This window comes from Babylonia areolata, chromosome 9 (assembly GCF_041734735.1).
Source record: "Babylonia areolata isolate BAREFJ2019XMU chromosome 9, ASM4173473v1, whole genome shotgun sequence".
NCBI classification, from domain to species: Eukaryota; Metazoa; Mollusca; class Gastropoda; order Neogastropoda; family Buccinidae; genus Babylonia; species Babylonia areolata.
The window spans coordinates 10289367-10305037 of NC_134884.1; the positions used below are offsets into that span (position 1 = coordinate 10289367).

Sequence of the window (15671 nt, forward strand, 5' to 3'; positions counted from 1 at the left end):
CTTAGCCAAGGTGTTGGATGTGAGCATAGTTTTGTTAATGAATTTAAAGACAAGCTGGTATCTTGTTATATGCAAACCTGGCACTCTGAAATAGAGGCTAGCGACAAATATAGATGGTTTCATTCCTTTAAAGATGCTTTCCAAGCAGAAATATATCTTTTATTTGTTATTGATAAATGGCACAGGACGAACCTTATTCGATTTAGGTTGACAGTAAGTGGCCTGAAGAATTGTAAGCAATGGTACTTCACTGAAAATTCCTCGAACGATATGATTTGTCCATCTTGTGGAAATGATCCAGAAAATGAAACACATTTTCTATTTCAGTGTACAGCCTATGCAGACAAACGTAAAAAATGCGTTGCATTAAACGCACTCGAAAACAACCCAAGTGATAAAAACGTTATAAATCTGCTTTCCAGCAACAATGAAACTGTAATCAAAGAAACAGCTAAATTTATTGCGGAAGCGATGAACGCTAGAAAAAAGATAATCGATGAACTGTCGAATTCAAGATGATCCTGTATATGGGTCTTGTGTGTGCGCGTGGTTGCTGCGCGCGCGCGCGCGCGCGCGTGTGTGTGTGTGACCATGGATTGAAAACAAATGTGTTTCATTCGTTTCAATTGTCATTCCAATTTTTCACCCCACCCCACCCCATTGTCTAAAGGGCCTTTACGCTGAATGGACAATAAAATAGTGTCAGTGTCAGTGCGTGTGTGTGTGTGTGTGTGTGCGCGTGTCGGTGGCGGCCTATTGTGGAAATGATTGTGTTTGTAAAAGCGCTCATAGCTTGATCTCTGGCAGACGGCAGGAGCAAAATACCACACCATTTCATACCAAGTGTCATTCATACCTACCATGCCATCAAAAAGCCTCAATTTCATTTGGCACGTCGCAGTACCCCCATCGCGTCATTCTTTTATACTGAACGATTGATTTCTTTTCACTTGATCGAATGGTCTTTTCCCGGTCCCACCAAAGCGCGCTGGGTTACGCTGCTGGTCAGGCATCAGCTTAGCAGATATGGTTGTAGCGTATATATGGACTTGTCCGAACACAGTGACGCTTCCTTGAGTAATTGAACTGATCCCACTGCTTTCCATAATATACCATGCACAGTTCACCAATCTCATGCACGACATAGGACCATTAGTTCATAGTCATGGCGGCTGCTTCCAGCATCCAGCACACCTCCTTAAACGGCCTTCTTCTCTCTGTATTGAACACGGGCACGCGAACTCCTCTCTCTCTCTCTCTCGAGAGAGAGAGAGAGAGAGTTTTAATGTCATGAAATCATCCCAAAAGATGCGTTCGTGCGTGCGTGCGTGCGTGTGTGTGTGTGTGTGTGTGTGTGATGATGGTGAGAGTTGGCCTTATGGTAAACGGTAGTCTAATTTCATTCCATAGCAACAATTATCGCCGTCATTTATTTTGACAGTAAGACATAACACACGCTGGCGGGAAAAAAGTGGCGACGGGAGCAGCAGCTCGAGTTTGACATAAAGAAATACAACAAACAAACATACTTTATGTTGCGACACAAAGTAATGCAACACAATGCAATACTATACGATCCCATACAAAAGAGATGATACAACACAGATTCCTATAAATGCCCCTGTAAATGCTGGAAATGAATACCCAGACAGAGCATCCGACAAACAGCTGTTTCTGTTCTCTTGTCCGTCCACGATGGAACAAATTGTGAGTCTTTGCCCTCAGAGTCTTTACCTCTCATGTTTATTCATGTGTGGATCACTGTTGTGGTCCCCCATGATTATTGCATTTTATATGCGATTTGGGTCAAAAGAAATCGTACATTTAAGAAATCCTTTTCAAGCAGTATCTATATAGTTGAGATACACCATTCTATATCCGCGTGCATATTTTTCCACGCGTGTTTGCGTGTGTCTTCAGGGACTGTGTTAAGTGAAAATGCAAGACGCAATGAATTTCTAGTTTCCCTGAGGACAAACATGTAGTTTCAAATGTAGACACTTCCGTTCGAAGTGAGTATTTTGTTGTTGTTGTTGTTGTTTGTTTTTTTGTTTTTTTACAACCTACAGTTCTTTTTTGTAGAAAATCTCCATTTCTCACTGACAGCCGTGGACGACACAGCCAAATGCTCGACCGATTACACGCAGCCGAAACAGGAACCCGGTTGTGGCAGGTCACTGCGGATGTCGAAACAATCACCACACACAGACACACACACGCGCGCGCGCGGAGAGAGAGAGAGAGAGAGAGAGAGAGAGAGAGAGACGTACAGAAACCCGCAGACCGAAACAAACATACATAGTTTAAGCAGAGGCACTAAACTTAGCGAGATGAATCACTCAGCGCTTCGCGTGAAGCCGCCGCGCGAGCAGCTCTCGCCCGGAAATAGTATGCGCCCTCAAGCGGCCAGACAGTTACGGCAGCAGAGGAAATGGCTTGGTGTTCTGCTGTAAACTGCAAAAACTCGCGCAAAAAAGGATGGACATTGTTCCGATTTCCCAAAGATGAAGACAGGTAAGCGTTTCATGATTTTGTTTAATGAAGTATCGTGTTGATATGGACATTTATGTCGTTATTACATTCGTTAGTCAGAGCTTTGTTTAGCCGAGTGTGCAAAGTGAAAGTAGTTTTTAGCAAAACCGAAAGTAGAGCTGTGAAAGGTATCCGTGACGTTTTGTGATTGTGACTTTGGGTCTGGGACAGACAACATTAGAGCGGCATCAAAACTGAACCCAAAATGAGGCACTGTTTTAGTGATTAGAACCATAGTGATGCATTGATATAATTATGCAACACTGAATGTGTTGCTATGGTTGTAGTGTAGTGGTTATGGTAGACTGCTCAGCTAGCAGTCATAGTAATAGTAATCACTACTTGCAGTAGACGCCAGTCAAATCTTTCTAGTAATCAGTAATCACTCAGTTTAGCAGGAATGGCAGTAATAGTAGAAGCAGTTGCAGGAGCAGCAGCAACAGCAGCAGTAGTAGCAGCACCAGCTTTGTCATCATCATCATCATCTTCATCATCATCAGTAGTAGTTGTTGTTGTCGTGGTAGTAGTAATAGTACTGAGAAGGATGAAGAGAACAACTGAGGATGAAATGATACCAGTTTCTATAAATTGAAAACTGAATGAAAATAAATATTGAAATGCTATATTGCTTTTTTTGTACAGATGCAAAAAGTGGGTTCAGAACACCAGGCGAGCTGATCTACAGGGAAAAACCAGCGAGTACCTGTACACTAACTGCAAACTTTGCTCTGAACATTTTGAGCCAAATCAGTTTATGAATCCCAGTGCGGAAAAATTGAGTCTTGTGTGGAATGCTGTCCCCACATTATTCAACATTCCAAATCCACCACCTAAAGTCACAACAAAAAGAAAAATGCCCTGTCGACAGGATCACCCTGCAAGTTCCAAAAAAGCCAGAACCAGCCATGAATCACAGGAAAAAGCAGGTAATTTAATTTACTGTATATATTTGTATGTTTTTAAATTGCTGTAGCTTTTATATGTACAAGTATTTTGATATAATTATGTCAGACTTGTTATCTCTGCGATAATATTATTTAGAACTGTGTATATCACATTGTGTGGGGTGTGGATGAGGAGAGTGAAAAGGTAAAACATAAATGAACATATATGTCATTATTTCTGTCGCCTTGTCAGTGTTTCTCTCTCTCTCTCTCTCTCTCTCTCTCTCTCAGCTATTGTTTATTTGTATCTCTCACACATTTTCTGGAATGGTGTGTGTGTGTGTGTGTGTGTGTGTGTGTGTGTGTGTGTGTGTGTGTGTGTAATAGTCATAAACTAATTTTCATTTCCAGTGCCTGATCCTGTTCCTGGCCCCTCGGTTGACTGGCAGCCAACATCAGAAAGACAATAACAGAAAGTTTGCGTCTTCAAGTGGCAGGCAAAACAGAAAAGTGCTCAAGCTGTGTCATATCTGAATTTTCCTTAGGCATTGACTTGCAAAATTACTACTGACTTTTACAAATATACTGCCTTAACATTATAAAATTTTAGTAAGTGATCTCAGAAAGGTTGAAATCAGGTATCTGAAGCAAAGTTCCTGTGGTAGTTGGTGCTATTTGTCGTGTCGGCTGTTGGTTCAAGGAGAAAGGCGAAAGTTTACGGCTGGATATGACACCTTTGTTTTCGTCTGTGTGGATCCCGACACCAACTGGGTGGGTAATTTCGATAATTTAATAGTAAGTCTCTCTCTCTCTCTCTCTCTCTCTTTGCTGTATCTCTTTTAAAACCTATGGAGAATCTGCAAAATTATGTCGATAACCCACGTATTTATTTTGGGGGACATGCCGCAGACAGTCAACATACGCACATGCTTTTTCTGTGTTGCTTCTCCTTTGCGCCTGGCTGCTATCTACTGTCTGGGGGAAGGGAGAGGGTGGTGAGGGACGCGGCGCGCCGCGAGCGAGCGAGGCTTCAGTTTTGCACATAGGGGAAAGAAGGGAGTGTGCCCTCTCCCTCATTCTACACTCTCTGGTTTAAGACAGAGGAAGAGAAAGGCAGAGAGCACACGCACATTCCTTGAAACCCGAGTCTTTGCGGATCAATCTTCCGCATCATTTCCCCCCTAGAATCTCTATCATTTCTCTCCCTTAACACACACACACACACACACACATCTCAACTGATCTCCAGGGCAAACCATTCTCCTCTCCTTCCCATTGCCCCCTCTCTCCTAATACCGTTTTCAGCATTAATCCATTGCGATTCCCCCTCCACCCCCCACCCCCGCCTTCCCTTCCCCTCCCCACCACCCTATTCCCTTGACACCCGCCCCCTCCCTCCCTGCCCCCTACACAACACCCCACTTCCATCGTCAAACGTAATTAGCAGAGATGCACCCCTTGCGTTTTCGTCGCTTTATTCAAAATAATCAGCGGTATCGTTGTACTGTCTCTTCTTCATTTTTTCTCTCTCTCTCTCTCTCTCTTTTTCACCCTTCTTTTCTCCCTTTCTTTGTCTATACCCTCTTTTATTCCTGATATATTTTTTTTCTTTTCAATTATTTGTCTTCCACAATTGAGCTGCGACAACCATGTTACCCATCACATTTCTGTTATCTTACAACTGACATGGTTATGATTATCATTTTCCAGTCCCGGCATGGACCAGTTCGTGCTTTTTTTGTTTGTTTGTTTTTTGTTTTGGCACCGTCTCTTTAACGTCATTGTTACCACGCTGGCCACCTGTGTGATCAGCTGTCACTGCACCCCCCCCCCCCTCCCCTCTTCCCCCCCCTCCCCTTATATCGCTACGGCGTGGCAACCACCAGCTGTCGTTGGAAATGATCGTGGTGATGGCGTGCATAGTAGTGGTGGAGGTTGAGATGATAATGGTGTTTTGCTGGGGAGAAAGGGAAAGAGAGAGAGAGAGGGAGGGGAAAGAGAGAGAGACAGAGAGAGAGAGAGAGAGATGTAAAATACTTGCAATGTGATTGGAATCAAAGGAGAGACAGACAGACAGAAACATAGACAGACAGACAGAGACAGAGAGACACAGGCAGACACTGACACGGAGAGACAGACAGACAGATAGGCAGACAGACATACGTGTGTAAAATATTTTCAAATACAAAACACAAAAAACTACAAAAGTCGTAAATCAGACCATCAGGCAAAGTACACGTACTTTTCTCGACATTTTAGCTGGACTATTAGTCCAAGCACTGCGTCAGTCCAGCTGGACATGATATAGACTGCAACAATAAACAACATCGCCATACTCTCTGACCATCAGCAAAGCTGAATCAAATCTCCTCTCTCTCTGTCTCTACCCTGTCTTCCACGAGCCAGACTACCAAATTAGACTATAAATTGTAATTCTGGCGAAGGAAAGAGGAAGAAAGCCACACATTAGTTCTTTCCCAGTGACAGCTCCCAAATGAGTTCTCTCTCTCTCTCTCTCTCTCTCTCTCATATCACGCCATCACTATTTTCGCCATCGGTAGGACAATGAAATCTAAACCCTGACAAAAGGGGTGAAACTAACATCAAAGTCCGTAGTTTTCCATCCTTAAGGTTGAAAAGCCAGACAGATGCTGCAGAAGAAAAAACAACACCACAAAAAACAACAAAAAAACACACACACACAAAAACAGAGCCACAAATCTCGTAGCCTGTCTCCTCAGTGTGACTCATTCTGTCAGGAACTTGACTTTGAAAAGTGAAGTTTTCCATAATGGCCCCCATTCCGCTGTGCGCAGCACAAGATGATGCCTATGTCTCGGCCCGTCACCCTGTCACTGTTTTAGTGAGGGAGAGAGTGGGAGATAAGGCAGCTTACCGGTTGAAAGAAAGAAAAGGCCGGGGGGGGGGGGGGGGGGGGGGGGGGGGGGGGGGGGGAGAGACTAAGGAAGGCGAACTAGATTCATTCCGAGCTTGACGCCATTGTAGAAACACGTCATCATAGTGATGACGTGTTTCTATAATACGTCACTTTCATTCACTAGCGTTGAGGTAGGCAAACGCCGAAATATTTGCAGTCGGACAGTGTTGTTGTCTTTCTTTTTTTGTTTTTTTTTATCATCTCTCTCTCTCTCTCTCTCTCTCTCTCTATATATATATATATATCACACGGCAAACTTGGAATGTGGGCAGTCCCAGATTACCCCAGTGAGAAACCCACTGGTCACTGATACTTCGCTGGATATCGTTTGTTCACTCTTGTAGCATGTTGCCCAAGAGGGCACTTGAGTATCATCAATGCCTCCGTGGTATCCTGACCCATGGATGAACGGAAATCAGTCTGGTTCTTAAGCTGAAACGCTTTTATGAAAAACCGACCTGCATCAAATTGACCAGTTCATTGCAGGGATCATCAACTCCGTCAAGACAAATTATTTGAGATGGGGAATACGGAGATAATGGTTCACAGAGCTGAAATTGAAGAAAAAGAAGAGAGGTAATTAAAGATCAGTTGAAATCGAGGACAAAAAAAGAAGGAAAGAAAATAATAGAAAAAGGAAGAGAGACAGAAAGAAGGCCAAATGAATGGAGGCGGAAGGAGCGAATCAATGCATCAGAAAAGCTCAATACAGGAACGCGAATATGAAGGGAATAATTACCGTGATTCAGTCATACTCTTTCCATGACCGGTGTAGCCCCAGGAAATGACTCCAAGCACCGTTCTGACCCATTAGAGTCGGGCCAGGAACGCTCTCCTCGGAAGTTATTTCAGGTCAGGCATTTTTTTTCTTCTTCTTCTTTTTTTTTTTTTTTTTTAATAATACAAACCCTACCCCATACTGGAGTTTGGGAGCTGTTCAAATTATCTCCACCCTTATTTTTTTTTTCATTCACCAGTAATGTATCTGTGTTTTCGGTAATTTGATAAGGTTTTACTATTAAGGGTGTGGGGTCATTTCAAGGCAAGGGTTGGCGTCTTTCAGACGAGGGCTATCTCCCCACTGGGGTCTTTTCAGACCAGAACGACCCCATGCAGTTTAGTAAGGGGCGGAATGAGAGTGACACTAACTGTGGGGCCCCAGAATGCCCCCACCCGGTTAAGTTAACTCCAGGGAGTCGTTTTGGGGCCTCACAACTGCATCGCTTTTATTCCACACATCTCCAGTCCTCCCATGCACACCGCTTTCACTCCCCCGTGCTCCATGTGTCTTGACGGATGGTGGTGGCAAAGTGGAACTGGGGCCTTCATGATATCCTGGCATGAAGAGCTCTGCTGGAATCTGAATTATCTACGACTGGCGGGATGACAGCAATAATGCCGTGAAGATCCCATGTGTTTTATGACCAACTGCATTTTGCTCTTTTTGTGCGGCGTCGATCGACTTTTACAGATGCGTCCGCTGTTAGAAAGAACGGAAAATTCGGGCGCAGCGTTAACAGCGTCAGTAAAGTTGTATTATGGGTCTCATCTGCGAACCCCCCCCCCCCTTCAGATCCTACTCTGTAATCAATGCCGGTTTCTGTACAGCGAGTCCCAACCAGTGCTCTCTCTCTCTCTCTCTCTCTGGCCAATCTTCCATGCTGCTTAAATCATCACACGCAACCCATCGTGAACCCCTCAAACACCATCATAACTAATCATGTTTTGTCACGGCTCAGGGCCCTGCAGCCCACATGTGTCGATCAGTATTACGTCGCCGTGAAGCTACAAACCAGAGGAGATCCAGTATAACAGTTGAGTTACATTTGTGGTCGGTGGTGCCTCGTCTGAATCTTCATACACAAGACATTTTACAGGCCCACTAATAAAACTTGAAGAACACAATCTACCTGGGCTTTTGGTCAACATCAGCTTTGAGAAAGAATTCGATTCAGTTGGTTGAGATTTTATTTTCAAAGCAATAAAAGCATTGGGTTTAAAAAAATATGTAAATATACAGAAACCTTTAAAAGTAACATCAGATATTGTGTTCTTGTCTGTGGACAAGACTGTGGCTGGTTCACTGTTGAACGGGGATGTAAACAGGGAGACTAAGTATCCAATAATTACTTAATCGCGAACGCAGAGTGAAGGTCTCCCTGGGTTGGACGCTGCCACCACTTCCCTCAAAGACACATGCCACGGGCACGGAAGTCTGAGGGGAATTCATAGCGAGTCACGAAGAAAGGCCACAGGATAACAGATAAGGGCCAGGGTGACGACAGCAATGCTTTTAGCCGGTAAGGTTGGAGGCTAATTTTATGCTTCCAATGTTGGGTAAGGAAAAAAAGATCACTTTTTTAGGCGCATTCCCTGGAGTGGACGACACTTGACTGAGTAGTCTCCCTCTTCCCTTTGGAGACCAAAGCAGGCTCAACTCTGGGCGGCAGCAGTTCTATCAGTCATATGCCTCTGGTAGTTAAAAAAAAAAAAAAGAAAGAAAAAAAGAAAAAAAAGAATCCTTCTTCTCTCATCCATCCGTTCCACAATCCTTATATTCATCCATCAATATTGTTTCTTCTGTGATCGCTAAACATAGTTACCTGCTAATGGACAAGAAACGATGAAAGTGCCATGAAAACATAACGGAATTAAAACGTGGGCAATGGCATTTTTCGTACGATGATCGCAAGAAAATCTTATGAGTCACGTCTTCTATGGTGAGGTTAAAATACAAACTCTGACAATCTTCAAGCAATGACAGAAGCTACTGCGCCACGCGGACAGGTCGTTATAGTTCAGATTTCACACCAGTGCATTTTGATGGGTTTTATCTCCTCCCAAACGTGTGTCCGCTATATTTACGGAGGAGGAGCAGCAGCAGCAGCAGAAGATGATGAAGAAGAAGATGGGATGAGATGGCAGTGGAGTAGAAGGAGGAGAAAGAGGAGGAGGGGGAAATAAGGAGGGGAGAAGAAAGAAAGAAAGAATGCACGCATAGACCCCCTCCCCCTTCCCCACCCCACACTCACATGAAACCCCCCCCAACAAGCGACAGCTATGAGTAATGGCACAACAACACGTTGCTGCCCAGGAAGAACGAGGGTCAGGGGGCTGTCAGCTGAAGGGTTAATGACCTGTGATGGATACTGCATGCCGGCATCGCTTCACGGGCTGTTGACTGGTGTCATAATCATCCGTGGCACGTGACCGTGTCTGATTCTGCTGCTGGGTACTGGAGGTGGTTACTGTGGTGTAGGTAATTGGGAGAATAATAATAAGATCAGTAAATCCATGTGAGTTATGACGTGGAACGGAGAAACATGGAAAGTATTAATAGTCGGGCGATCAGTGGTGTCCCACCGCTCTTGAGACAGTGGGATAGATGAAGAAGACGATGATGACAACGACGTTAATTTGACAAGGAGAAGAACAATAAAAGTGGAAATGATTCCCTTCAGCCGGTTGTTGTCGATTCCGAGCAGGGATGAATCAAGAACACACCTTGTCTGGCCTTGTTATTCCTCGTGCATACAATTCAAAAGGCAACCGTATGTGATAGCTCCAAAAGACACAAAAAGTGACACTTTCATCCTTTCAAGTGATCGGATTTCTGACGGAAGCATTAGGGCAAAAATCCTCCCTCCCCCCCTCTCTCTCTCTCTCCCTCTTTCGATTATCATCTTTCTCTGTAAGTTGTTCGTTTTCTTCTTCTTGTTTTTTTTTCATGTGATGTTATGTGAACGCATTTATTCTCTATTGTATTTACTTGATTAATGCATTTTCCCTTTCGTGAATGCAGAATGACATCAGGCCATTGTGAGTTCGTCCATTCTCTCTCTCTCTCTCTCTCTCTCTCATTTTTCCTTCTTTTTTCTTTCTTTCTACTCATCATTTTCTTTTGTGTGTGTGTCTCTCTCTCTCCCGCCTCGCTCCTTCTCTTCATCGCTCTATCTTTCCCTTCTCCTCGCCCTGCCTCCTGGCACCAATCGGCACGATGAGGGAAGACATGACACCTTTCGGTAAAATGTCCAAATTTTCGGTAATCCTTTTATTTAACCGTCCTTCCGACTTTGTTGTTTTTGTTGTCGTTGTTGTCATCCCCCCACCCCCCCGCCGGCCCCCACACACCCTCCCATCAGTATTTTAAGATCTGACCAGCATGCATAGTTTATCATACAACACGCAGATGAAGATGTAAAATACTAGCTCACAACAAATCATTTTGCTGGAATGATTCTGACGCCTTTCGAGTCACACTAAAGTGCCACCTGCTGTGCAGGGCTAACGATTGGATGACTGTACACGAGATAATTATGCAATTAGCAATGTTCATTTGTTTGTCCATCAAATACTACGTGCTTGGCGGTTTTGTGATTGTTAGATACATAAATATTATTAGTGACACTTGCCATTAAATGTGCGTATGTGTTTGTGTGCGTGTGCGTGTGCGCATCATCATACACTGTTCTATTAGCGGCTAAGTCCTCAAATAATTTTTTTTTTAATCCGTATTCGTACCCCCCCACCCCCTCCGGAAGACCTTACTCAATCCACTTCATCTCTCTCTCTCTCTCTCTCTCTCTCTATATATATATATATATATATATATATACTATATATATATATATATATATATATATATATATATATATATATATATATATATATACAACAATAGAAAAAAGGAAAACAACAGAACAGTTTCTTACATGCCCGACCGGTTTCGACCACTGGTCTTCGTCAGGGGCGTTTACTGGTATGTCAAAATGCAACACACACACCAACAAAGAAAACAAAAAGGTCAACAAAGCTCATGAAAAAAGCTCATGAAAAAAAACAAACACCTGCATCCAGGGCACGCAACATGAAAAGAACAGTGTGAAGTGTTGCTTGGGGAATAGGAAGAGAGGCTGGTGAGTAAAGTAGTCAGAGAGGACGAGAGACAGGTCAAGAAAAAATAGATGGGGCAGATAATAGAAGGAGAGGGAAAAAGAAAGAGAGACAGAGAGGGTGGGGGTCAGGGAGGGAGAAGGGACTGTGAGAGAGGAGGAGAGAGAGGGAAAGACACAGACAGACAGACAGCGAGAGAGAGAGGGGGGGGGGGGGGAGAAATAAGGAGAGATATATATGTGTGTGTACATATATATTATAAACATATATATATAGAGAGAGAGATCCCTGATACCTGTCAGAAAGCCATTCTCTCTCACTCTAACAGTCTGTGCTTCCTGTCAGAAAGTCACTATTTTACTGACTTTTTCCCGTTAATTGGCAATCTCCCATCGAACAAACACGAGAAGTATTCTTCAAATTAAGTTTGTACAAAGTCTGTAAAACTTTTAGGAGCTATATTCTGTTGGGGAGGGGTGGTGGGTGGTGGTGGTGGAGGTTCGGGTGTTGTGAAGTAGTCGGGAAAGGCACCGGGTGGGTGGGTAGGTTGGGGGTTGTGTGTGTGTGTGTTGGGGGGGGGGGGGGTATAAACGGAAGGAATGAATATGAGGAAAATGAAAAAGTGAAATGTGGGAGAACGGAAGTTAAAAAAGGAAGGGAGGAAGAAGAAAAAAAAGGAAAGAGGAAAAATTGAAAGGAGAAAGGAAAGAAAGAAACGGAAAATGAAAAGAAAGATGAAAGAACGAGAGGACAGAAGGAAAGGAAGGAAGAAAACAGAGATAAAGAAAGAAGTAAGTAGAGCAAAGCAGTGACAGAAAGCAAAGTAAGACAGAAAATATCTAAGGAAAGAAAAGAAAAATAAACAAACAAAACTATTGAAGCAAAACCCAACAGTCAATTTATCATTACCGCTGCAAAAGTAGCCGAAATTCCTGCACAGTGGTAAAGATTTTGTTGTTTTTCAACCGCAACTCTTCAAACTGAACTTAACTACCCAGGCATTGTATGATAATGACACTGCATTTCCTGACTGGATTCCATTGCACAGATACAGCTTTTCACATTGCATGGTATGACACTGCATTTGCTAAATGGATCAATTGTAAAGGCGCTGCTTTTCACTGGACTGCTCTGCATTGCGTTGCACAGATGCACACCAGAATAGCGAAGACATCTTTCGTAAGAAGATCAAAGAGAAAAACAACAACAAAAAACGACTCCCTCTTTCACCTCACTTTCCCAAGCAGACTTTGCGCAAGAAGTCAGTACTTTGTCTGTCTGTGTAAGATCTTTGCTTGGACTCTAGAAGATATGATTTACACTCGGCACAATAATTCGGTTTTGTTCGGGTTTCAAGCGATTTCACGCCCTGACACAACTCTCCGACCCGCTCACATCCGTCCGAATCGAAGCAATGTGCCATGGGTTTAACCGTACCCATCATCCCGCGATATAGTCCGACACGAATAACATTCTAGAATTTACTTTCCCGCGGCCAGCGGTTGGCATTTCCTGTGTATATGCGCACTACGTTTTGCTACCTGATTATGATCACGCTGTCTGGTAACTGGGTTGAAGACGAACTACCAGAGCCGAACTGCGGTCTGACTGCAAATGAAATGCCTCGTCTTTTCTCTTATTCGAAAACAACCGGAAATGAAAATAGATGACGTTTAAATACAGTAATTCGCACAAATATATCGAAGACGAAGGATCGCAAGATTCACCGGCGTAGTTTTTATAGCTCTGTGGTAGTAGCGTAGTTTGGGGTGCCAAACTGCAGAAATTACGCTGATATCGGAAGATAAACTGCACTTGAAATGAAAAAAGTCTGCGACAGCTTTTCAAGCAAGCCGAAGACATAATGAAATGAGCTGCTGACTTCCTCACAGAATTCCGTGAGCATTTTCTCGGGTCAATCTGGCGGCCAGGACGGTGTTGGTGCACTCCTATAAACAGACCAAAGCGGACGATGCGAATAAGATTATGACAGACCAAACGTCTGCATATAATACAGATGGTAGCGTAAATCGCCTTAGTACTGTGTGAGGTCTTGCAAAAAAAAGTGTTGAGGGTTTTCTTTGTGGTTCAGGTTGTGGAGATCAGGAATGCAAGGAAGCCAGGGAAGCCCCCCAATGTACTCCCAACCCACTCCCTCCACTCGTCACCACAGACTCAAACAACCATCGTCTGCTCTTCTGCACTTACTGGACCTCCCAGGAGAAAGGCAGAACCAGGCGTTAGCCCTTGTTAGTACTCCCCCAGCTGATTGTTATATATCGGATTTTTACCACCACAAAGTGGGGAAGGGACGGTGGGAGTACGGGGTGGAGGGACTTAGTACCAGAGTGTGTGTATGTGTGTGTGTGTGTGTGTGTGTGTGTGTGTGTGTGTGTGTGTGTCTGTGTGTGCATGTGTGTTTTGCGTGAGTGAGCGTACGTTGCTTCCTTTATAAAAGTGTAATCCATTTGCATATATTTGGTGGTTTTGGAAATGCGCTTAATGAGCTCTGTATATGCACGCCAGTATTGATTTATATAATTGTGTAAACGCATTACATTTTTTCCGACAAGACAGATTCTGTAATGCTTTTAAGTCGTGTTAGCAATTCACTGGATCATGCCAGCAGCACTGGTGCTGGATAACGCGCTACAGGAAAGTTATATATTTTGTTGTTCCCCTGTAGCGCTTCACATTGCACGCCATCGTTTGAGAATGCTTTAAAAAAGACTCGAGATGGAGTCGATAACTACTGCTACCCCCCCCCCTCCCCCCTACACACACGCGCGCGCGCGCGCGCGCACACACACACACACACACACACACACAGACATAGTACCAACTTAAATAGGAGAAAGAAAAGAGAGGAAAAAAAAGAAAAAAAATCTTCTCTGTTTCAAAAGAAATGAAAGCACTGCGAAAACATGTTTTCCTCCATTTCGTTCTTATATTTGACAAAGTCAACGGAGCTGATTAGACGCCCATTCTATAATGGATTGAGGAGGAGAGGGGTTGGGGGCGGGTGGGGGGCGGCTGTTTGTTTCTGTCTGTCTGGATGTCACGGCGCGGAACATTCCCTCCGTTCTTCATAACAGATGGGGCACTTGGCCACTCTGGTAACTTGCGGACTGCGATGTCTACGAAGTTTTACATACGAACACTCTGATAGTTGATTCCCTGCTTAAATCAAGGCTGACATACAGAATTCAGGATGCTATCCCTCATTGGTCCATACTTCCGAGCAAATGTTGATCACCATTCGGATGATTTAAAAAGAAGACGACGACATCTCGAAAGTGACAGCTCAAAGTTCAAGAGACTCAAGCGATATTTTAGAGACTGAAAAATGGAATTGACTCTTGGTACTGATATGTTCTATTAGACCTTTCTATTTTCATTTGGGAACGATTTCTGGAAAGTTAGGTGCTGGAAATGTGTGTGTGGATGCGTGTGTGTGCGCGCGAGTGTGTGTGTGCCCGTGCCTGTGTCTGAGTGTGTGCCTGTGTCTGAGTGTGTGTGTGTGTGTGTGTGTGTGTGTGTGTGTGTGTGTGTGTGTGTGAGAGAGAGAGAGATACATACAGACAGAGACAGTGTATATGTGTGTGTGTGCGTGCACGCGCGCGTGTGTGTGCGTGTGTGAGTGTGTCCGCGCGCGCGAGTACGTGTGTATATGTGTGTGTGCGCGCGCGAGCGAGCGTTGGAGCTGTTTAACTGAATTTTTCGTGGTGTAAGAAATATAAGTATGCGGATCCAAAGTGTACAAGCAGACAGACAGAAAAACATACATTTTAAGGCAATTTCCTAAACTTCCCATCTACACGGAGAGGATGTGGATTAAATCAAGACTAGAAAAGGAGGGCGGTGGCCAAGGCGTGGAGGGGTGGGGATGGGGGCGTGGGGAGGAGGGACGTAGGAGACAGTGAGGGGGTTAAACGGATCCACAAACTGTTGATAGTTTAAAGTGATGCGTTTGCTTCACGTGAATGTTCCAGCTTGAAGAATCTCTCTCTCTCTCTCTCTCACACACACACACACTCTCTCTCTCTCTCACACACACACGCGCGCGCGCGCGCACACACACACACACACACACAGAGACATAGGCGCGCATACCTACACACACGCTCCCCCCCCCCCCTCTCTCTCTCTCTCTCTCTCTGTTTTTCTTGTCTTTCTTTCTGACGACATTTGCTCATGCTGAATGCAACAAGTGTGACAATCGATTACGATTTGCATAAAGTCAATATCGGCGATGTGCGCGCCTGCAACCAGGGGCTGTTTTATAAAGAAACAAATAAAATAGACAGTTACAGAGAAAGAGAAAGACATAGAAAGTGTGGACATTGTGGTGCTAAAGTAAATGACAAACAGACAGGAGTACGACAGAATAAATGGAAAGAAAGAAGAAAAAAAAAGAACAAAGG

General features: G+C 44.1%; 1 protein-coding gene across 2 annotated transcripts in view; it reads right to left on the reverse strand.

Annotated features, from left to right (window-relative positions):
• The window catches only part of LOC143286047 (ATP-dependent DNA helicase Q4-like), a 188703-nt gene that overhangs the window by 83937 nt on the left and 89095 nt on the right, over window positions 1-15671 (reverse strand). The gene's annotated exons all lie outside the window — the stretch shown is intronic.